The sequence below is a fragment of the Erythrolamprus reginae genome, chromosome 2 (genome assembly GCF_031021105.1).
Source record: "Erythrolamprus reginae isolate rEryReg1 chromosome 2, rEryReg1.hap1, whole genome shotgun sequence".
Taxonomy (NCBI): Eukaryota; Metazoa; Chordata; class Lepidosauria; order Squamata; family Dipsadidae; genus Erythrolamprus; species Erythrolamprus reginae.
The window spans coordinates 8189629-8215446 of record NC_091951.1 but is presented as its reverse complement, the minus strand read 5'-3'; positions in this window follow the sequence as shown (position 1 = coordinate 8215446).

The following is a 25818-nucleotide window of genomic DNA, read 5'->3' as shown; positions in this document are numbered from 1 at the left end:
GGAACTAACCTCAAGGAATCTTTGTAAGGATCCCTTACCTGCCATGGCTGAAGACTTGAAGCCACTAACCTCTTCTTCCTTCTCCTCTTGGATCTGGAGGAATATGCAGTGTTCAAGGCATAGGCCAGAGTCTTAATGACACTATAAGGACGGTGGTCATTTTTGTACTTGTATCTTGAGATACCTTCAGCCTCAAATGGTTCTTTCTGTGTGCATCTTTTTCGGACTTTGACAGAAAAGATGTGCTTTGAAAAAGAACAGTGAAAAGACCTCTTTTGAAATTGTGGTTCCACAAAGATAAATTGATGAAAGGTATCATCATACCCTCTTTCCTGGATATAAAAGTGCCAAATACTATGAACATGTTTGTAAAATCTGTGACTTTTCTCTGGCAACTGTCCAAAAAGTGTGATGATCCAGATTTTGCCTTCAACAGGTTGTGGCAGACCTTCAAGTGCAAAATGAACATGACGAATCCCATCCATCATGGTAGCAAAGTCTGTAAAGAAAACAAAGACATTGACCTGTCTCCATTTAGAGATGGCTTCCCTGAAGGGTGCTGCAGGTACAGTTGTTGAGAATAGTTGTGATATAACAACACAAATTCCATTCCTCACAAGCATTGGAGTAAAAGTCTTCATGAAATTCTCCCCCTTCTCTGTTTCTGAAGCAAAGAGGCCAATCAAGGTCCATCTGAAATGAAGGAGCAGTTGGACAATTGCTGGGTATTGAATCCCATTTTTGGGAGCCATCCGGTAGAAATAAGGAAATTGTTTCTTGTCACTCAAAGCCTCTGAAGCAAATCTACTAGTGACCTAAAAAAACCATAAAGAATGTAGTGTTATATTTGGGGTAAGTTCAAGTCCAAAATATTTTCTTTAAATAGATCCAACTTTGTTCTAATGAACATATGAGAATGGCTTGTTGCTGATTAACCATTGGCCATATCAAGATACAGAATATAAAACAGACAACATTAACAACAAGTATAAGGATATGGGTGCCTCAATCCCTATCTCTTCACCACTGTGGATCCCTGTCCCTAGCCATGACACCTACAATGGACATGGTGCAAAATAGCTCTTGAATTATATATTTATTTATTTCATTTATTTATTTATTTATTTATTTTGTCCAATACACAATGAGGGTTTTAGTGGGTATATATCTATGTTCACATAGTAAAATACATGATGAAGGTTATAGAGGAGATACTCATAGTAAAATATATCTAAGAAAGAATAGAAAAGAAGTTATAGGAATAGAACATATCAATGAAAGAATAGAAGAAGAGATATAGGAATAGAAGAAAGGTATAGGAGATATAGGAGAGCAATAGGACAGGGGACGGAAGGCACTCTAGTGCACTTGTACTCGCCCCTTACTGACCTCTTAGGAATCTGGATAGGTCAACCATAGATAATCCAAGGGTAAAGTGTTGGGGGTTTGGGGATGACACTATGGAGTCCGGTAATGAGTTCCACGCTTCGACAACTAGGTTACTGAAGTCATATTTTTTACAGTCAAGTTTGGAGTAGTTAATATTAAGTTTAAATCTGGATAGGGTACAATCTATTGCTCACAAACCAACATTCCACTCATTTTACCCACAGATAAACACGCGTACACCAACCTGTGGGATTTTGTTGGTGCTTACTAAAGTTGACATCTGGATGGAGACGCCTCTTTTGTCTCCATCAATAAGAGCCAAAAGATTGTCTTTCCTTCCACAGCTATAATTGGGGACATTGGCTTCTCCAGTAGAGAGGGTGTCCAGCAAAGCATCTGAAGTGGCAAGTGCGCTCAAATAGTTGTCATGGATGCTGTAACCAAGTGTGAGATTGTGCAGGAGTCGGAAATTCTTGTTGACCACTTGAATGACAAAAATGTAGGGTTGCATTCCTGCCAGATCAGTGTTTCTAATACTGTACAAATATGTTTATGTTATCACCATGAACAATAAAAACAATGAAATAAACCAATACTGATCCAAAATAAAAGAAAATGATGTCATATATCACCATTTAATTTCCAACAGAGTTGAGAAAATGGGATGGACATAGCTTTCATCTAGGATCAATAGTCACAGATATATTTATTTGTACCAATGATGATTTTCATAACTCCAATGAACATGATTCATTAAAGCAAAAATAGGGTGGAATAAGTGAGCCATATAAGCAATTCTAAAAATAAGTCATTCTTATTCTAAAAGGACAGGTAATTAGTACAATTTTCCAATAACTACATGAAATAAAAATTAGTATGAATAGGATGAACACATATTTTAGAAGTTCCTCTGCGTTCTGTGCCTGTCTTTCTCAGGTTCTTTTAGGTTTTCTTCTGCCCCATCCTTACATTGAGTCTTGTATAAATCAAAATCATTCACCAACATGCAACATTTGGGGAAAAGGAATCCTCAATCTGAGTATTGCATTGGCAGTTCTGTGTTAGCAAAAACTTCAGAAGAGAAGGATTTAGGGGTAGTGATTTCTGACAGTCTCAAAATGGGTGAACAGTGCGGTCAGGCGGTAGGGAAACAAGTAGAATGCTTGGCTTCCTAGCTAGAGGTATAACAAGCAGGAAGAGGGAGATTATGATCCCCTTATATAGAGTGCTGGTGAGACCACATTTGGAATACTGTGTTCATTTCTGGAGACCTCACCTACAAAAAGATATTGACAAAATTGAACGGGTCCAAGGACGGGCTACAAGAATGGTGGAAGGTCTTAAGCATAAAACGTATCAGGAAAGACTTCATGAACTCAATCTGTATATTCTGGAGCAGAGGTCCCCAACCTTTTTTGCACCAGGGACCGGCTTTCAGCTAGACCAGTTTTCCATGGCCCGGGGGGGGGGGGGGGAGCTAGCTGTCAGCGGCGCCGTAAAAGGGGCGATCAAGAGAGGAATGGGTGAATGAATGGACGGAGGGTGGGAAGGAAGGAAGGAAAGAGGGAAGGTACAGGAACAGAAGAAGGGTGCAAAGAAGCAAAGAAAGGTGTGAAAGGGGAGAGTAAGAGAGGAAGGAGTGAAAGAAGGGAATGAGGGAGGAAAGAAGGGAGGAAGGAAAAGGAAAGCAAGAAATGGAGGGAGGAAAGGAAGGGAGGAAAGGAAGGAAGGAAGGAAGAAAGAAGGAAAGAGGGAAGGTACAGGAACAGAGGAAGGAAGCAAGGAAACTTATGAAAGGGGAGAGTAAGAGAGGAAGGACTGGAGGGAGGGAGGGAAGAAGGTAGGAAGGAGAAAGAAAAGAAATAGAGGAAGGAAAGGTAAAAGAGAGAAAGAAAAAGAGCAAGAAAGAAAGAAAGAAAGAGAAAGAAAGAAAGAAAGAAAGAAAGGCAACTTCAAAGAAAGACTCACTGAGCATCTCTCACTCTCTCTCTCTTTCTATCCCTCTTTCTTTCTTTCTCTTCCTTTCTCTCTCTCCTCTTCCTTTATCTCCTCTTTCTCTCCCCACTCTCTCCCCCTTTCCCTCTCTCTTTCTCTCTCCCTCTCTTGCTATCTCTCCCCCCTTTCCCTCTCTTTCTCCCTCTCTTTCTCTCTCTCCCCCCTCTCTCTTTCTCTCTCTCCCCCTCTTTCTCTCTCTTCTTCTCACTTTCTCTCTCTTGTTTTCTTTCTGTCTCTTTTGCTTTCTCTCTCTCTCACTCTTTCTCTCTTGTTTTGTTTCTCACGCTCTTTCTCTCTCTTGTTCTCTCTCTCTTGCTATCTCTTTCTCTCCCCCCCTTTCTCTCACTCTCTCTTTCTCACTTTCTCTCTATCTTGCTGTCCGTTGCTTTCACTCACTCTCGTTCTCTCTCCGTTCTTCTCAGCGGTGACGCGCGCACGCCCCTGCCCGCCTCACATTTGCCGAGAGGACTTTCGCCCCGGGCTCTCAGCAAGGGGGTTTGCATGAGAGGCGGGGCCGGCGGAAGGTGATATTCAATGTCGGGGGCGCACGGGCGGTTTTGCGCGCGCTCCCTATCTCCCTGCTAGCCCACTCGGAATACGTATTCAAAATAAGAAAAGCCTTTGCCGGCGAAGGCTTTTCTTATTTTGAATACAGTATTCCGAGTGGGCTAGCAGGGAGATAGGGAGCGCGCGCAAAACCGCCCGTGCGCCCCCGACATTGAATATCACCTTCCGCCGGCCCCGCCTCTCATGCAGCCCCCTTGCTGAGAGCCCGGGGCGAAAGTCCTCTCGGCAAATGTGAGGCGGGCAGGGCGTGCGTTCCGGATGCGGGAGGAGCTGCGGTGAAAGGCAGGAGGTGGCAGAGGAGCAGAGGGGGCAATTCGGGCGGGCGGTGGGCAGCGCGGAAAGGCCGAGGGGGCCCTGGCGCCGCGGACCGGCTGAAAACCCCCAACGGCCCGGTCCCGGTCCGCGGACCGGCGGTTGGAGACCCCTGTTCTGGAGGACAGAAGGAAAAGGGGGGACATGATCGAAACATTTAAATATGATAAAGGGTTAAATAAGGTTCAGGAGGGAAGTGTCTTTAATAGGAAAGTGAACACAAGAACAAGGGGACACAATGTGAAGTTAGTTGGAGGAAAGATCAAAAGCAACATGAGAAAATATTATTTTACTGAAAGAGTAGTAGATCCTTGGAACAAACTTCCAGCAGACATGGTTGGTAAATCCACAGTAACTGAATTTAAACATGCCTGGGATAAACATATATCCATTGTAAGATAAAATACAGGAAATAGTATAAGGGCAGACTAGATGGATCATGAGGTCTTTTTCTGCCATCAGTCTTCTATGTTTCTATGTTTCTATTTAGAGGTAATTGGAAAAACAACAAAGGAAGAGAAGTACTAGAAATGTAAATGGAGGGAATGCAACTCCATCACATTGAGTGACTTACAGAGAAGAGATATACCGAGCCCCATTAAATTGTAACAGTTCAAGAGGAGGATTTGTTGCAGTTTCAAACACAGTGATGATATAGTCTCCTGGCCCGTAATAGTTCCAGGGTTTTTCTTTGTCTGGCTGCTTCAAAATTGGGGGGCATTTGGTTATAAGCCTCCCAAAATTTCTTTGGGTCAGTCCAAATATCAGAAGCAAAAGCAGGAGGTTCATTTCTCCTTTGGCAGAATCAATCCCTTCTGTTTCTAAATCACAAGAGTTAGAAGAATTCAAAGCATGTTCACAAAATGGAAAAGCAAATGACTTTCGTTATTCAGACAAGGACAAATGTAAGTTTCACCTAGAAAGGAGTGGAAGGTACATTCAACAGGCCAGTAACTTTGTCTCTCCTAAATGTCGTACATAACACTCAGGATGACTAGAGGCTGATGCAAGGGATCTTCTATGTTGCTTTAGTCTGATTTTTACATGAAAGTCAATCATTGAAGAAGTAGCAGAAGATATCCCAAAGACGGGGATAGTGGTAATTACAATGAGAAGCAACATGTCCTCTGGGGACCCTTAAGTTCTTCTGAGTCTCCATGTTCAGAAAGAAGGCTGGAGATTAGTACACTAGTGAAAAAAAAATCAAAGATTTTCTCGGGGCTACTGTTTTCTGGTACTTCTGGCCCTTTCTATTGGAAAACCTTAGAAAATGAACATTGGAGGATGAGAGTTCAAATCCCAGGGGAAAGACTTTGTTGAGCAGGATTATGATGATCAGGATTCTTTCATTGAAATGTCTGAATTAAAGAGAGTGTTTCTCTATCAGATAGATAGATAGAGAAACACCCCTTCAGCATGAACAAACGGAATGACACGTCCCCCTACCAGAGATTTGGAAACAAGCCTTAAACAAAAAAACATATCATAATCATCACCATGTCAATCCTTCAAGTAATTGTGATTCCACCAACCAATCAAATCACTAAAACATAGTCACCCAATCTATTTGCTACATTCAAACCAAATCTCTACCCCCAACACTATATATAAGGAACAAATGGCAGTTGCAAACATTCCATATTTACAGCAGCACGAAGCTTAAAACTTCAGCCTGATGATGGTGAATGTGATTTCACCGAAACGTTGCACAGACACTCAAAATATTACACGTGGCAAAACCCGAACTCAGAACAATCTACATACGTATACCCGTGAAAATCTACGAAAACCAATATGTATATTTCAGCTTAAACATGTGACATATATACGTCGCCAGCAATTTCCAAATCCTACACGGGAAGAAACCCAAATATACCAAGACCGTCTCATATATATATATATATATATATATATATATTTGTTTTCGTAAATTTTCACGGGTATATGTATGTAGATTGTTCTGAGTTCGGGTTTTGCCCTGTGTAATATTACACAGGGCAAAACCCGAACTCAGAACAATCTACATATATATATATTCGTGAAAATCTACGAATATATATATATATATATATATATATATATATATATATATATTCGTAGATTTTCACGGGTACAGGTATGACGGTCTTGGTATATTCGGGTTTCTTCCCGTGTAGGATTTGGAAATTGCTGGCGACGTTTCGACGAGGTCTCACTCATCATCTTCAGGCTGGTGTTTCTGTCCTTGTTCTCAGGCGAACACGGGTCATACCTGTACCCGTGAAAATCTACGAAAACAAATATCTTACCTCTACAGGGAGGATACCTTCTTGCTGACCAGGACCTATGAGAAACTCGAGGTCCAAAGAGCTACCATCCTATGTGACCTCAAATTTCTACACAACTGCCGAGACAGAAACTTGATCCCCAAATGCTGCCAACTAAAATTCCATTCTAAAACCCCATCCACTGAACGGATCCTGAAAAGAACTGAATTAGCCCTAATCAGAAATGAACTCCACAGAAGAAGATTCCTACTAGACCAAACCAACAAAGACCTACTCAGTCTTCATCTCAAACTCAGCAACAGAATCCACCCAATACTCTGGGACAAATCCAAACAACTAGCCCTCTGGAGAGCTGAAACAGAAACCTCCCTCAATACAGACATACACACCAGGAAACTCCACAATTTGGAAAAACACCAGAAGCCCAAACCTTTTCCACAGCAACTCATGAAGAATACAGTACATAATATATCGGACAGGACCCTCACCACAGCAGAAACCAACGTCCTCTCCAAAGGATTCAACTTTGCAGTCGCCCCCAAACGCATCCCCACTGAAAATATCATATGCGGAGTTGAAGCCACCCTAACCAAAATCAACCAAGATGAAGCCAACAAAATCAAACTCGAAGTCACCAATGTCCTCTGCTCCAGCATTCCACCCAGAAGCAACTTACATAAAGATGAACAAAAAGCACTCACCAACTTGAGGAAAGACAATAACATAATCATCCTCCCAGCAGACAAAGGCAATGCCACTGTGGTGATGAACACATCTGACTACCAAGACAAGCTGTCCAACCTACTCCAAGACCCCGCTTACAAACCTCTAAGCACAGATCCTACCATCTACCTGGAAAAAACCACCAAATCCAAAATAAAAGCTTCTCCCATCAGTGAAGAAATCCAGCAAAGAATCATCCCCAGAGAAAAATCATCCAGATGCCCCAAGCTCTATGGCCTCCCCAAGATACACAAAGAAGGAACACCACTCAGACCAATAGTCAGCTCTATAGGCTCACCCCAACAGAATCTTGCCAAATTTCTCGCCAAACAACTCCAGCCCTATGCAGAATCCATCATGTCTCATGTACAAAACTCATTCCACTTCATAGAAATCATAAAGGAACAAAACCTACAACCCAGTGACCTTCTCGTAAGCTTCGATGTCATATCTCTCTTCACCCAAGTGCCTATCAAAGAAGCCCTGACAGCCATCCAAAACAAATACAACCCCCCCAAGCACATCTTAGATCTGACCCACCACTGCCTGATGAATACATACTTCATCCACAATGGACAAAGATACAAACAGATAGAAGGAGCCCCCATGGGATCACCCCTGTCACCCGTCATCGCAAACTTATACATGGAAACCCAAACTCTGGCTTAGATATGTAGATGACACCTTCGTAATTTGGCCACATGGGAAAGAAAAACTGGACAGCTTTCTCACACATCTCAACAGCCTACACCCCAAAATACAATTCACCATGGAAATAGAAACCAACAACAAACTTCCCTTCCTGGATGTCCTAATCTACAAAAAAACCGATGGCTCCCTAGGACACACCGTCTACCAGAAGAAGACACACACCAACCGCTACTTGAACGCAAAATCGCACCACCACCCTGCACAGATCAATTCCGTAGCCAAGACCCTCATTTCCAGAACCAAACGCCTAGCCGACAAAGACCACCTGGAACCTGAATTACACAGTCTCACAAATGTATTAATTTCCAATGGATTCCAAAGAGAGGCAATGAACAACTTAATCCAAAAAGAGACACCCCCCAAGAACCAAGACACAGAACAGGACAATGGCATTGCCCTCCTCCCTTACATCAAAGGCACCACAGATAAAATCAGTAAAATTCTCCGTAAACACAACATAAAGACAGCCTTTGGTACAGATTAAAAAATAGCCAACATCCTAAGAAACCCGAAAGACAATATCCAACTAGAAAACCAGGGAGTTTATCAAATACCGTGTAAAATCTGCCCAGCCACATATATTGGACAAACTAACAGGAGAGTAAATGCACGTGTTGCAGAACATAAGAATGCATTAAAGAAAAAAGAAAAAACCTCCTCCCTTTTCCAACACTTCAAAACTACAGGACTTGAAATTGATTTTGACAGTACCAAATTAATTTCCAAAACAGAACACTACAGCAAAAGAATAATCATGGAAGCCATCGAGATAGAAAAATATCCCCAAAATATGAACAAGCGGGATGATACCTCCCGCTTACCAGACATCTGGAAACCAGCCCTCAAACATATCCCAGCCATATAAACCAGACTCAGAACACACAAAGTAAAACAATCAAGTAGCCTGCAAGTTCCAACTACTCAGGATATCACGCCTAATCTACAACCATTAACTAATCAGCATACCTCAGCAACATCAACGACCCCAATTGTTACCCCACTGACTCACCAGGAAGTTTCTACACAGCAGGCAATTTCTGAGCCATCAAACCACACCCAGCCACCAGTATTTATAGAAGGAAGGCAGCTCAGGTCTCGCAGTGTTCACCTGAGAACAAGGACAGAAACACCAGCCTGAAGATGACGAGTGAGACCTCATTGAAATGTCGCCAGAAATTTCAATTAAGGGAGACTAGGATGGTCCCATTTCGGCCTTGTTCTGGCCTCATCAGCTAGCCACACCCTTCCTTACTGGGATTTGTAAGGCAGAGTCCACAGGATCAAATCCCAGTAAGGAAGGGTGTGGCTAGCTGATGAGGCCAGAACAAGGCCGAAATGGGACCATCCTAGTCTCCCTTAATTTTAAAATTCCAGCTAAAAAAACGTTTGACACATACAGAATATAGTTGTCGGCTATAAATAAATTAACTGCCTTGAAGTGGCCCTGGGTTGGGCCTAGAGGCAAAAAAGGAGCTGTGACGTTCCTTGAAATATACCAGGGTGATCCGACATTAAAAAAAAAACATATAGCCCCTCCCTGGTACACAGCTGGAAGGGATCTGATCTGATAGCACCTCTGCTAGTCTCTGCCTTACAAGGCAGAGTCCACAGGATCAAATCCCAGTAAGGAAGGGTGTGGCTAGCTGATGAGGCCAGAACAAGGCCGAAATGGGACCATCCTAGTCTCCCTTAATTTTAAAATTCCAGCTAAAAAAACATTTGACACATACAGAATATAGTTGTCGGCTATAAATAAATTAACTGCCTTGAAGTGGCCCTGGGTTGGGCCTAGAGGCAAAAAAGGAGCTGTGACGTTGTTCTGAGTTCGGGTTTTGCCCTGTGTAATATTTTGCATGTTTATGCGACTTTTCGGTGAAATCACATTCACCATCATCAGGCTGAAGTTTCCAAGCTTCGTGCTGTTGTAAAATGGAATGTTTGCAACTGTCATTTCTTCCTAGTATATAGTGTGGGGGTGGAGATTTGGTTTGAATGTAGCAAATAGATTGGGTGATTATGTTTCAGTGATCTGATTGGTTGATGTAATCATAATTATTAGAAGGATTGACATGGTGATTTTTATGAAGTGTTTTTTGTTTAAGGCTGGTTTCCAAATTTCAAAATTCCAAATTCATAATTATTAGAAGGATTGACATGGTGATTTTTATGAAGTGTTTTTTGTTTAAGGCTGGTTTCCAAATTTCAAAATTCCAAATTCATAATTATTAGAAGGATTGACATGGTGATATTTATGAGGTATTTTTTTTGTTTAAGGCCGGTTTCCAAATTTCTGGTAGGCGGGACGTGTCATCTCTTTTATTTATGCAAAGGGGGCTCCTCTCAATTTCTATGGCTTCTAGAGCAATTCTTCTATATAAATTCTCTGTTTTGTGAAGTAATTAAGTTTTTTCAAAGTCAATTTCGTGCCCTGTTTTTTTAATGTGCTGGACAAGGGAGGAGGTCTTTTCTTCTTTTTTAACTGCATTCACATGTTCTGCAAGGCGTTGGCTCACTCCGGTTGGTTTGTCCAATGTATGTGGCTGCACATGTTTTGCAAGGGATTTCATAGATTCCTTGGTATTCCAATTGGATTTTATCTTTGGGGCTCCTTAGGATATTAGATATTTTTTGGTTGGTGCAAAATGAAGTTTTGATGTTATGTTTGTGCAGAATTTTACTAATTTTGTCTGTGGTGCCCTTGATGTAAGGGAGGATGGTGGTACCATTGTCCTGTTCTTGATCTTGTTTTTTGGGGGGTGTCTCTTTTTTGATTAGGTTTGTGATTGTTTTCTCTTCGAATCCATTAGAAATTAATACATCTTTGAGTTTGTTCAATTCAGTTTTTAAGTGCTCATGGTCAGCTAAGCGTTTGGTTCTGGTGATGAGAGTTTTGGCCACTGAGGTGATTTGTGCGGGGTGGTGGTGTGAGTGTGCATTTAGATAACGGTTGGTATGGGTTTTCTTTTGGTAGATAGTGTGTCCTAGGCTGCCATTGGGTTTTTTATAGACCAGTACATCTAGAAAGGGAAGTTGATCATTGATTTCTGTTTCCATAGTAAACTGTATTTTGGGGTGTAGGCTGTTAAGATGTGTGAGGAAATTGTCTAGTTTTTCCTTACCATGTGGCCAAATTACAAAGGTCAATTTTGCAATAACCCCAAAACGTATCCCAACTGAAAACATCATATGTGGAATTGAAACAAACCTAAATAAAATAAGCCCAGATACAGCCAACAAAATCAGACTTAAAGTCACTAATATTCTCTGCTCTAGTAAACCTCCTAAAAGCAACATACAAAAGGAGGAAAGAGATGCACTTATCAATTTGAAGAAAGACAATCATATAATCATCCTCCCAGCCGACAAAGGAAACTCCACAATAGTGATGAATACAGCAGACTACAAAGAAAAAATGACAACTCTACTACAAAACCCAGCCTACAAATTCCTAAGCACAGATCCTACCACCTACCTAGAAAAAACTACCAAATCCAAAATCAAGGCCTCTCCCATCAGCGAAGAAATCCAGCAAAAAATCATCCCCAGAGAAAAATCTTCCATATGTCCAAAACTCTATGGCCTTCCAAAAATACACAAGGAAGGAATACCTCTCAGACCAATAGTCAGTTCTATAAGCTCCCCTCTACAAAACCTTGCCAAATTTTTAGCCAAATACCTTCAACCATATACAGAAACTATTACCTCATATGTTCAAAATTCATTCCACTTTATACAAATAATCAAAAAACAAAACCTACAACCCGATGACCTACTTGTGAGTTTTGATGTCGTGTCCCTTTTCACACAAATACCTATTAAAGAAGCCTTGACAGCTATCCAGGACAAACACAAACCCCCCAAATATATCCTAGACCTTACCAACCACTGCCTGACCAATACATACTTCATCTATAATGAACAAAGATATAAACAGATAGAGGGAGCCCCCATGGGATCACCTCTCTCACCGGTCATCGCCAACCTCTATATGGAATATTTCGAAAATAATGCATTAGAGCAATCCAAATACAAACCTAAACTCTGGCTGAGATATGTTGATGATACCTTTGTAATTTGGCCACATGGTAAGGAAAAACTAGACAATTTCCTCACACATCTTAACAGCCTACACCCCAAAATACAGTTTACTATGGAAACAGAAATCAATGATCAACTTCCCTTTCTAGATGTACTGGTCTATAAAAAACCCAATGGCAGCCTAGGACACACTATCTACCAAAAGAAAACCCATACCAACCGTTATCTAAATGCACACTCACACCATCACCCCGCACAAATCACCTCAGTGGCCAAAACTCTCATCACCAGAACCAAACGCTTAGCTGACCATGAGCACTTAAAAACTGAATTGAACAAACTCAAAGATGTATTAATTTCTAATGGATTCGAAGAGAAAACAATCACAAACCTAATCAAAAAAGAGACACCCCCCAAAAAACAAGATCAAGAACAGGACAATGGTACCACCATCCTCCCTTACATCAAGGGCACCACAGACAAAATTAGTAAAATTCTGCACAAACATAACATCAAAACTTCATTTTGCACCAACCAAAAAATATCTAATATCCTAAGGAGCCCCAAAGATAAAATCCAATTGGAATACCAAGGAATCTATGAAATCCCTTGCAAAACATGTGCAGCCACATACATTGGACAAACCAACTGAAGAGTGAGCCAACGCCTTGCAGAACATGTGAATGCAGTTAAAAAAGAAGAAAAGACTTCCTCCCTTGTCCAGCACATTAAAAAAACAGGGCACGAAATTGACTTTGAAAAAACTAAATTACTTCACAAAACAGAGAATTTATATAGAAGAATTGTTCTAGAAGCCATAGAAATTGAGAGGAGCCCCCTTTGCATAAATAAAAGAGATGACACGTCCCGCCTACCAGAAATTTGGAAACCAGCCTTAAACAAAAAAAACACCTCATAAATATCACCATGTCAATCCTTCTAATAATTATGAATTTGGAATTTTGAAATTTGGAAACCAGCCTTAAACAAAAAACACTTCATAAAAATCACCATGTCAATCCTTCTAATAATTATGAATTTGGAATTTTGAAATTTGGAAACCAGCCTTAAACAAAAAACACTTCATAAAAATCACCATGTCAATCCTTCTAATAATTATGATTACACCAACCAATCAGATCACTGAAACATAATCACCCAATCTATTTGCTACATTCAAACCAAATCTCCACCCCCACACTATATACTAGGAAGAAATGACAGTTGCAAAAATTCCATTTTACAACAGCACGAAGCTTGGAAACTTCAGCCTGATGATGGTGAATGTGATTTCACCGAAACGTCGCATAAACATGCAAAATATTACACAGGGCAAAACCCGAACTCAGAACAATCTACATATATATATATATATATATATATATATATATATATATATATATATATATATATATATATATATATATATATATACACACACACACATACACACACACCCACTAAAACTCTCATAGTGTATTGGACAAAATAAATAAATAAATAAAATAAATATTGCATATACATATATATATTCGTAGATTTTCACAGGTATATGTATGTAGATTGTTCTGAGTTTGGGTTTTGCCCCGTGTAATATTTTGAGTGTCTATGTGACGTTTCGGTGAAATCACATTCACCATCATCAGGCTGAAGCTATAAGCTTCATGCTTCCATATTTACAGCAGCACAAAGCTTATAGCTTCAGCCTGACGATGGTGAATGTGATTTCACCGAAACGTCACATAGACACTCAAAATATTACACGGGGTAAAACCCGAACTCAGAACAATCTGCATACATATACCCGTGAAAATCTACGAACACAAATATATATATATCTGGATAGGTCAACCGTAGATAATCTAAGCCACCTTGTTGTAAGCCGCCCTGAGTCTCAGGAGAAGGGTGGCATAAAAATTGAATAAATAAATAAATAAATAAATAAATAAATAAAGAAAGAAAGAAAGAAAGAAAGAAAGAAAGAAAGAAAGAAAGAAAGAAAGAAAGTGTTGGGGGTTTGGGGATGACAGTATGGCGTCCGGTAATGAGTTCCACGCTTCGACAACTTGGTTACTGAAGTCATATTTTTTACAGTCAAGTTTGGAGCGGTTAATATTAAGTTTAAATCTGTTGTGTGCTCTTGTTTTGTTGTGGTTGAAGCTGAAGTAATCACCGACAGGCAGGACGTTGCAGCATATGATCTTGTGGGCAATACTTAGATCATGTTTAAGGCGTCTTAGTTCTAGGCTTTCTGAGAGCTTATTCACAGGAGACAAATTCCATATGTGTTCTGTTCTGTTCTAATCAACCTTTTGTTCTTTTCTGTACTCTGTTCTTAGGCTTGTTAAATATGCTTCTTTCTAAATATACTTGTAGAGCAATAACACTATAGCAAATACTGTTTCTAACTACTTTCATGCAAACAGCTGTATTTCTTGCTTGTGTAACCAAGTAAAGTATAAAGGCCTACTGAAGAAAGCATTTGGGTTCTTCAAGATTTATGGCAGAACCCACCTTTGTCCAGATCTGAGAAAGAATTGGACTCTGCTTCTTTGTTCATTGGCTGGTCAGGGCTAAGCCTCTTGCTTAACAATTTCTGATGTCTTTCTGGAGGGTATCTTTTCTTCTTTGCTTTTCAACATTAACAGAGACCACGGGTCAAGATCACACACACACATCCTTTAGTACTGCTATATTCAATTCAATTCAATTCAATTTATTAGATTTGTATGCCGCCCCTCTCAGAAGACTCGGGGTGGCTCACAACAACAATAAAAACAGTATAACAATGGAACAAATCTAATAATAAAATTACATTAAAAACCCCCAACAATTTAAAAACCATACAACACATACATACCAAACATAAAATATAAGAGAGCCTGGGGGAGATGTCTTAATTCCCCCATGCCTGGCAATATAGGTGGGTCTTGAGAAACTTGCGAAAGGCAAGGAGGGTGGGGGGGCATTCTAATCTCCAGGGGGACTTGATTCCAGAGGGCTGGGGCCGCCACAAAGGCTCTTCTCCGGGGCCCGCCAAATGACATTGTTTGGTCGACGGGACCCGGAGATGCTGTTGCTGTTGAGCTCTATTGCTGGATAGTCACTAGAGAGGAAGCTGGGCCCCAGGAAAGATGGGCCCTTGGGATTCTAGTTCAAACCAAGCAGGTCTACTGATATTCAGTCATCTGTTTTTGTAACATAAAATCATTGTCAATTGTCTGACTAATGAACCCCAAATAAGAAAACACTCTCCGGAGCTTTGAATTCACAAACATAACACGCTGCTCCACTCGGGTCCCGGCTGCTGGCGCTGGAAGGGGAGGGTCGCCTGACTGCGGCAGAGAAGAGAAGCAGCAGCTGGAGGAAAACTCTGTCTGGGATGCCTCTGATCTCTGGGGCGATCTCTGGGTCCTCATTCCCGGGAGGCTTTTAAGGAGGGCCAGGAAATCCTTGTCCAGGACCCCGGTGAGATTCCCCTGCGTGCTGCAAATGAAATGGCTTTGGCGGGGACTTCAAGTGTACCGCTGGGTGAAACTTGCTGGGTGAAACCCACCGACCTGCTGGCCATTCCTACCACTTGTGGCGGCAAAGGAGGAGACCTGGGAGTGTCGACTGGTGGCAGTGGCCAGCACCAAAGAGCTGGAAAAAGGGTAATTAACATCAAGAAGAGACTTTTTTACCCAAGACTGAGACATTCCCTTCGGGACTTTGAACACTCTAATTAATCTGAACTCAATTGGAATGAGTTTAGGAGCACATATGGAATGAATGAATATTTTAAGTAATTAGTATTTATTAATTAATTTCAGTCTAATATATTTCTTAATAATATTTAATGATTAATATGTTATTCTACTAAAATTTAGAAAGTAATATAGCTGAATTGGTATTTTAGTATTAAAAGTAATTGGCAATTTAGTATTAATTATTAATGGAACTGTATTTATTAAGATTTTAGAAATTAAATTTTAGCTAACTTATTGGGGAGGGTTTTTAATGATGGATTTTTGGGATAACTGGGAAGATATTTATGGAGTGAATGATTGGGGTTGGTGGGATGCTATGTATGAGACAAATGAAAATGGTATGAATGAGAATAGTCTACCTGGAGATGGAGAGACAGGAGGGATGAGTGTATCTATCTCTGGGGTGGCGGAGGGCCAGAATATTCCGGTCTTGCTGGGGAGAGGTAGATATGGTGGGAGTCATGGGCTTGCCATTCTGGAGGAAGAAGGGATCGCTGCTTAAAAGCGATCGCCTGTTCCGGTCCCATGAGCTGAACCCGGGGTACTGGTGACGAGTGTAATTCAGGCCCTGGGCTCAAGCTGCTGCTACTCAATGCCAGATCGGTCATAAACAAAGCTCTCCTCATCTGGGACTTGATCCTGGGTGAGGAGGCCAATCTGGCATGTGTGACTGAAACCTGGCTGGGCCCAGAGGGAGAAGTCCCTCTTTCAGAAATATGACCAGCTGGGTTTCAGGTATGGCATCAGCATTGACCCCAGGGAAGGGGGGAGGAATGGCTATTGTAGCCAAGGAGAACCTTCGTCTGCATAGACTCGTTGTCCCTGAGAGTGCGGGTTGTGAGTCCCTCCTTGTGAAGTTGGACCTAGGGGTTCAGGTGGGCTTATTACTCACGTAACTGCCTCCCAGCTGCGTGTCAACAGCCCTGCCTGTGTTGCTTGAGGAGGTGGCCGGGCTGGCGGTGGAGTTCCCCGGACTTATTGTCCTGAGGGACTTCAATCTGCCATCACTCGGTGGTTCCTCTGGACTAGCACAGGAGTTCATGGCCGCCATGACAACCATGGACTTGACCCAAGTAATTCAGAGTCCGACTCACGAGGGGGGATACACACCTGACATGGTATTCCTCTCGGAGCAATTGAGTAATGGGATGAGACTAAGGAGCTTAGAAGTGTTGCCTTTGTCATGGTCAGACCATTTCCTACTGTGGCTTGATTTCCTGGCTCCAATCCTCCCCCGCAGGGAGGCGGAACTGGTTTGGAGGTTCTGCCTCAGACGCCTAATGGACCCTGAGGGCTTTCAGAGGGCGCTTGGGATTTTACCAGATTCACTCGTCGACAGCTCGGCGGAGTCTCTTGCTGAGGCCTGGAAAAAGGCTGCAGCAGAGGCTCTTGACTGAATTGCACCACTGCGACCTCTCTATGGCACTAGACCCCGTAGATCTCCATGGTTCAATGAAAAGCTCTGGGAGTTGAAACGCCAGAAGAGACATCTAGAGAAGCGATGGAGAAAGAGTAAGTCCGAATCCGATCGAACACTTGTAAGAGCTTTTATTAAGACCTACAAAGTGGCGCTCAAGGCGGCAAGATGTGCGTACCATGCCGCCTTGATTGCATCAGTGGAATCCCACCCGGCCACTCTGTTTAGGGTTACCCCCTCCCTTCTAAATCAGGGGGATGTTTAGGAGCCCTTGCTGGGCAGTGCCAAGGAATTTAACTCGTTTTTCGCTGATAAAGTCGCTCAGATCCGGGTGGACCTCGACTCCAATTGTATAGCAGTACCAGCTGACAACAAGTCAGTCGAGGTGACTGGGGCCTAATGTCTTTGTCCATCTGTCTCGGAGGAGTTTGACTTGGTGACACCTGATGAAGTAGACAAGGCCATTGGAGCTGTGAGTTCCGCCACCTGTTTACTGGATCCCTGTCCCTCTTGGTTGGTTTCGACCAGCCGAGAGATGACATGGAGCTGGGTCCAGGAGATTGTCAACGCCTCCTTGGGGAGGGGGTCCTTTCTGGCTCCTTATAAGGAGGCACTTGTGTGCCCCCTCTACAAGAAGCCTTCCCTGGACCCAGCCGTGCTTAATAACTACCATACAGTCTCCAACCTTCCCTCAAACTTCAGCGGTCCTTGAAAGAAGCCGATTATCTAGGCCCTCAGCAGTCTGGATTCAGGCCCGGTTACAGCATGGAAACTGCTTTGGTCGCATTGATGGATGATCTCTGGGCGGGCCCGGGACAGGGGCTTGTCCTCTGTCCTGGTGCTTCTTGACCTCTCAGCGGCTTTCAATACCATCGACCATGGTATCCTTCTGCGCCGTCTGAGGCCCCTCAGGGAACGGCTGATCTTCTGTCGGTTTCCAGCTCAGAGGGAGAGGCTGAGGAACAGGAGGTGCAGGCAGACGAGGAGGAGGAATCCCAGGCTGAAGAAGAGGGAGGACAGCCAGAGTCCCACCAGAGGGAGCTCTCCCCAGCAAGCAGCCTGGATTCCTTAGAGGAAAATGCACAAGCCATAATTGATCTGTGACAGAGAAGAGCTACTCAGAGAAGGAATCAATTGGCTCAGTACTTTCAGCATTAAAGAGGCAACAGCTGGGTTTGGGTGTGGTGCTCTTTGGAAAGGCTAAAAGGCAGACCCACCCTTCCTGGCTTGTGGAGTTTTATCTTTGAGAGTCTTGGGACCTGGCTGTGAACTTTGGCGTCTTGGAATCCTGGTTTGTGCCTTTGACTATTGAAACCTTGGGGTGGGTGTGCCAGCAAGAAGCTTGCTGTATTGTCTGGACATCAGGACTCTGCTGTAAAGTATTATAGCCTGTCTGTTGGGAAGAACAGGTTTTCCTCTGTGTTCATTTTTTCCAGCTATAAAATACTTTTGGCTTTTACCAGAGTGTCTGGCTGTTTTTTCCAGTTGGTGTTGAGGTCTGGGGGAACCCAGACAGAACAGTCGGTCACAGTCGGTGTTGGCCAACAAAATTCTATTTTATTCTAGTGGGAAGTGGGCATGAGAACAGCAAAAGGGCAAGAGAGTGTGACATTATGCGTAGACACACACATCTTGAGCCAAGTCAAGAATTCTCTATGTTCAGGGACTTATGGCTCAATACAGGATATAACTTTGCATTATTCTTTGTAATTTACTGTTCAAAGGACTAGTTTCCAAGGTGATCATGAGATAACACCCTGGAGAGATTAGACAGAAGAAGAAATCCCAAGTGCTTCCATAATTATAGGGGATGACATCTGCCACAACTCCTTTGCAGAGATGGAAGTGAGCCTGTAAATGAGAATTCATTTTTAAGGTTTCAGAGCTCCAGCCTTGCAAATTAATCACAGATGGGAAAACATGATTTTCTTGCTGGAAGAAAACAAGGTTAAGATGTAGTGATGAAAGAACAAGCAACATTGATAAATTAATTTTTCCTAAGTTCTAAGTTTCTATTCTCCTTGATTAGTTTCCACCCATTGCTTGTTCTGCCTTCAGGTGCTTTGGAGAACAGTTTGACTCTCTCTTCTTTGTGGCAACTCCTGAGATATTGGAACACCACTAGCATGTTTCCCCTAGCCCTCCTTTTCATTAAACTAGACATACCCAGTTCCTCATATGTTTTAGCCTCCAGTCCCCTAATCACCTTTGTTGCTCTTCTCTGTAATTTCTAGAGTCTCTACATCCTTTTCACATTGTGGCAACCAAAGCTGAATGCAGTATTCTAGTTCACCAAGGCATTAAAAAGTGGTACTAACACATCATGCGTTCCTGAGTCTATCCATCTGTTAATGCAGCTTAGAACTGTGTTGGCTTTTTGACAGCAACTGCATTATTATTATTATTATTATTATTATTATTATTATTATTATTATTATTATTATTAATTAGATTTGTATGCCGCCCCTCTCCGTAGACTCGGGGCGGCTTACAGCAATGATAAAAACAATATACAGTGTTCCCTCGATTTTCGCAGGTTCGAACTTCGTGAAAAGTCTATACCAGGGTTTTTCAAAAATATTAATTAAAAAATACTTTGTGGTTTTTCCCCCTATACCACGGTTTTTCCTGCCCAATGATGTCATATGTCATCGCCAAACATTCGTCCACCTTTAATAAATATTTTTTTAAATAAACTTTAATAAATAAACATGGTGGGTAATAATCTAAATGGTTGCTAAGGGAATGGGAAATTGCAGTTTAGGGGTTTAAAGTGTTAAGGGAATGCTTGTGATACTGTCCATAGCCAAAAATAGTGTATTTACTTCCGCATGTCTACTTCGCGGAAATTCTCGGAACGCATCCCCCGCAAAAATCAAGGGAACACTGTATAATGACAAATCTAATAGTTAGAATCTAAAATAACAATAATACATTTAAAAAGTCTAAAAAACAAGAAAACCCAATATATATAAAAAACCATACAAACAGTCATATCATACACAAAGAACTACATAGGCTACATAGGCAGGGGGAGATGTTTCAGTTCCCCCATGCCTGATGACAGAGGTGGGTTTTAAGGAGTTTACGAAAGGCAAGGAAGGTGGGGGCAGTCCTAATCTCTGAAGGGAGCTGATTCCAGAGGGTCGAAGCTGCCACAGAGAAGGCTCTTCCTCTGGGTCCCGCCAAACGACATTGTTTAGTTGACGGGACCCGGAGGAGACCAACTCTATGGGACCTAACCGGTCGCTGGGATTTGTGCGGCAGAAGGCGGTCTTGTAGATACCCTGGTCCAGTGCCATGAAGGGTTTTATAGGTGATGACCAACACTTTGAATTGTGACCGGAAACTGATCGGCAACCAATGCAGACTGTTGGCTCATATTTAAATGGTTGTCCACTAGGACTCCAAGGTCCCTCTCACAGTTATTACTATTGAGCAAGGTATCACCTATTCAGTGTGGGTTCCTACAGGTACTGTCAGGTATGTAGAACAGATAGAAAAATTTTGGTCAGGTACGCAGAACCGGAATTTTTTTGGGGGGGGGGGTGTTTCTCTTTTTTTCCCTTCTGGACTCTGGTGTGTTTCCTATCACAGTAAATGCTTGTTTGTTTGTTTTGTTTGTTTGTTTATTCAAGTCCCAGAGCAAAGTGCACACCCACCCACTGCTCCCAATCCAGCAAAAAGAAAAAAGAAACAGGAAAAGGGTATTGAGTCCCCTAAGTTAGAAACAAGGCACTGAGTCCAAAACTAAGGAAGAAGTGAGCAGTTCTGCAAGCTCCAACTGTTTGACCAGCCCATCAAACTCTACCAACTCAGTGTGTGTTCCTGAAAAGTGCCTCTCCCCACAGCGTCTCCTTAAATTTCAGTCTCCAGCTATGCCTTGTGAAGAAGAGCTCGGCACTATCCTGCTGAGTCACTGGGTAGCCCTGTGCTGTTCCCACCTTCTCTCCCTTCTCTGTGCTCAGGGATCAGGAGGGGATGGTCCTAGCTCATCCCCTGAGTCTGTTGCTTCTCATGTCCATTGCTTGCTCTTTCTCAATCATCATGCCCACATTCCTCCCTGCTAACAAACCATCCCAATCCTGAAGATCCCTGGGTGACTTGGCCTGCTCCTCCCCACATTTCTCTGAAGCCACAGAAGCCACCCACTGGATCTCCATCAGCTCCAGCTATTATTTATTTATTGGATTTGTATTATTATTTATTGGATTTGTATGCCGCCCCTCTCCGCAGACTCGTGGCAGCTAACAACAATGATAAAAAACAGCATGTGACAATCCAATTAATAAAACAACTAAAAACCCTTATTATAAAACCAGACATACACACAAACATACCATGCATAACTTGTAATGGCGTAGGGGGAAGGAATATCTCAACTCCCCCATGCCTGACGATAAAGGTGGGTCTTGAGTAATTTGTGAAACACAAGGAGGGTGGGGGCCATTCTAATCTCTGGGGGGAGTTGATTCCAGAGGGCCGGGGCCGCCACAGAGAAGGCTCTTCCCCTGGGGCCCACCAAACGACATTGTTTGGTCGATGGTACCCGGAGAAGGCCAACTCTGTGTGACCTTATCGGCCACTGGGATTTGTGCGGTAGAAGGCGGTTCCGGATGTATTCTGGCCCAATGCCATGTAGGGCTTTAAAGGTCATTACCAACACTTTGAATTGTGACTGGAAACTGATCGGCAGCCAATGCAAGCCACAGAGTGTTGAAGAAACGTGGGCGAATCTTGGAAGCCCCATGATGGCTCTCGCGGCCGCATTCTGCACGATCTGAAGTTTCCGAACACTTTTCAAAGGTAGCCCCATGTAGAGAGCATTGCAGTAATCAAACCTCGAGGTGATGGGGCATGAGTGACTGTGAGCAATGACTCCCTGTCCAAATAGGGCCGCAACTGGTGCACCAGGCGAACCTGGGCTATGGCCCTCCTTGCCGCAGCCGAAAGATGATGTTCCAATGTCAGCTGTGGATCGAGGAGGACGCCCAAGTTGCGGACCCTCTCTGAGGGGGTCAGTAGTTCACCCCCCAGGGTAATGGATGGACAGATGGAATTGTCCTTGGGAGGCAAGACCTACAGCCTCAGCAGATTCAGGTTCTGACAGGGGCATGACAACCTCAGTTGTCGGAATGCAGGTGAAAAGTGAAGTCATATCATAAGGTACCATAGTTTCATCTGGATCCAATATAAGTGTCAAATCTTGCTACTGAAGTCCTGTGAATTGTTGATGTGATGGTTGGTGTTGCCAACCAAAACAGTTAGTAAGGTTGTTATGATTTTGTAGGTGATGGAGTTAATGATGCTGAGAATTGGTCTGAGTGAAATTCACTCTTTGTGGAATTTGAGGAGGGAACATTGAGCTCGTTAACAATGTTAACATTGAGCAGCCTGCTCCCACCACTCACCATCTCACCACCTATTTCCTGTCTACAATGCAGTCCTTTCAGAAGTTCCAAGATGATTCCATTACCATTTGCGCCCTGATACAGGTGACCCTTGAGTGGGTCTAACCCCTAAATGACCTCAAGAACTCTCAGGGGGAATGCTAACAACCACAGAATTGCACAGAAATATTATCTTTACACACACACACACACACACTCAGGACCAATTCATTCCATCCTCTCCCCCCCCTGTATTGTGCCAGAAGTTGCAATTTATATTGACGTTTGCAAAGCCTTCGACTCAGTGGTTCACAACAAATTACACCTAAAGCTCAAATCCTATGGCATCTCAGGATTCTTCCTTAGCTGGATTACTGCATTCCTGACAAATAGGCAACAAGTTGTCAAAATTGGAAGCGCCATTTCCACCCCCGTCCCTGTCAAAAGTGGCGTTCCCCAGGGCAGCGTACTAGGTCCTACTCTTTCCATTATATTCATCAATGACCTCTGCGATCATATCACAAGCAACTGTGTTTTTGTCGCCAATGATGTAAAACTATTCAACACCACGGACAACACATCTACTCTCCAAAAAGACCTCGACTTTGTCTCAGATTGGTCTAACAGCTGGCAACTTCAAATATCAACCAACAAATGCTCTTCCCCCCACATCGGCAAAAAGAATCCAAACCTCATATATAAACTGAATAAACAAAATCTCACAGCCAACTCCCACTCAGTAAAAGACCTTGGAATACTAATATCAAATGACCTAAGTGCTAAAGCCCACTGCAACAATATCGCCAAAAGGGCTTCTAGAGTTGTTAACCTGATCCTACGCAGCTTCTGCTCCGGCAATCTCACACTACTCACCAGAACCTACAAAACTTTTGCCAGACCAATCCTTGAATGCAGTTCATCTGTCTGGAACCCATACCACATCTCGGACATCAACACCCTAGAACAGGGGTCCCCAAACTTTTTACACAGGGGGCCAGTTCACTGTCCCTCAGACTGTTGGAGGGCCGGACTATTAAAAAAACCTATGAACAAATCCCTATGCACACTGCACATACCTTATTTTAACGTAGAAAAACAAAATGGGAATGTACTATTTAGAGGGGGGGAAGAAGTCTGAAATTCATACATGTTTGTTTTGTTTTTAATTTTCTTTTGTTAACATCTGATTGGCTATACAAGGTTTTCTTGGTTTATAGAAAAATGTATAAAAATATTTATAGAAAAATATATAAAGAAAGAAGGAAGCACTTTTGCATAATGGTTAATAAGTTAAAAATATAATTGGTGTTGTACTTTTTGAAGTAACATTAAGGAGGGAACTTAATTAAAAGAAAATTATGTACCTGGATGAAAAAAACTTTTGCAACTTTTTTGATGATTGATATTAGTTACTGACATTTTATTCAGGGAAAATTAGATGGTACATTGTATTGTTTGAATGTATGTTGAGAGAACAATTTAAAAAAATTTACACCCCCCCCCCCAAAAAAGTCCTTCCTTCCATTCCCTCCATTCATTTCATTCTTCCTTCCTTCCTTGTTCCCTCCATTTCTTCTTCTTTCCCTCCCTCCCTCCTTCCCACTTCTCTCTTCCCTCTCCCTTTCCCCCCCTTCTTTCTCATTTGTTTTTTCCCCTCTTCCTCCTTCTTTCCCTCCATCATTTTCTCATTTTTCTTTTTCTCTCTCATATTCCCTCCCCCTCTCACTTGTTTTCTCTCCCTCTCTCTCTTGATTTCTCTCTCTCTCTCTCTCTCCTTTTCTTCTCTCTTCCTTCCTCTCTTCTTTTTTTTTCTGCCCTGCAACACGCTGCAGGGCAGTCGGCTGCAAGCAGAAGCTCCAAGACGGGACCGAGAGCCGGTCTTTCTCAGGGCTGAATTGTTGCAGCCTCTGAAGCCACCTCCGCCTCCGGGTGAAGGGATCTCCTCGGTGGGCGGCCTCAGAGGCTGCAGCAACGCAGCCCCGAAAAGGACTGGCTGTTGGTCCCTTGAAGCTGCCGCCGCCCACTGCGGAGATCCCTTTGCCCGAACGGAGGCGGCGGCGGCAGGGGGTTCAAGGGACCAACAGCCAGTCCTTTTCGGAGCTGCGTTGCTGCAGCCTCCGAAGCTGCCCACCGAGGAGATCCCTTCACCCGGAGGCGAATGCGGCCTCAGAGGCTGCAACAATTCAGCCCCAAGAAAGACCGACTCTTGGTCCCTTGAGCCCGCCACCGCCGCCTCCGTTTGGGCGAAGGGATCTCTCCACTGGGCGGCAGCTTCAAGGGACCAACAGCCAGTCCTTTTCGGGGCTGCGTTGCTGCAGCCTCCGAGGCCGCCCACCGAGGAGATCCCTTCGCCCAGAGGCGGCCTCAGAGGCTGCAACAATTCAACCCCGAGAAAGACCGGCTCTTGGTCCCTGGAGCCCGCCGCTGCTGCCTCCGTTCTGGCGAAGGGATTTCCCCAGTGGGCGGCAGCGGCGGCAGCTTTAAGGGACCAACAGCCGGTCCTCGTTGAGCTGAGCTTCCTTTGGCTTCCTTCGAGGCGGCAGATGAGCTTTGCAGCTTTGCCTCGAAGAAAGCCAAAGGAAGCTCAGCTCGGGGGCGAGCCTGAAGCAGCCGCCGCCGCCGCCTACTCCGCCCCGCGCTTCGGCCACGCTGGGGCCAAGTAAGCCGAGGCTAGGCCCGTCGCCCCCGGCTCCAAGCACGGGGCCTGGGTGGTGGGCAAGCATCGGAAGGGCCTCGCCGTCGCCTGGCCGGGGAAAAGCTCCCCTCCCTGCGATCCGGGACGGCATGGCCGTTAACAAGTTAGTGCGTGGGGGGATCATAATGGCTTGTTTACTGCCCCTTCCAGACGCTCTTGCAGGGCTTCTGGAGGAGGAGGAGGCGGAAAGCCAGGGGGCGGGGAGGAAAGCAATTGGCCAATTTCTTTCTCGCCTTTAGGGAGAGGAACTATTGCTGCTCTGCCATAGGGTGCTTTCCTCCCCGTCCCCTGGCTTTCCTCTTCCTTGCCGCCGCCAGACGCTCAGCAGCAGAGTGGAGGGGAGATTCGGAAACTTAGTACTGTATATAGATGGTAAAATCTCATAGGCTGTCACGGGCCGGGTAAATGGCGTCAGTGGGCCGCATCCGGCCCGCGGGCCATAGTTTGGGGACCACTGCCCTAGAAACTGTCCAAAGATACTTCACCAGAAGACCCCTTCACTCCTTCACTCGAAACAGAATGCCCTACGAAAGCAGACTATCAATCCTAGGTCTCGAAAGCTTAG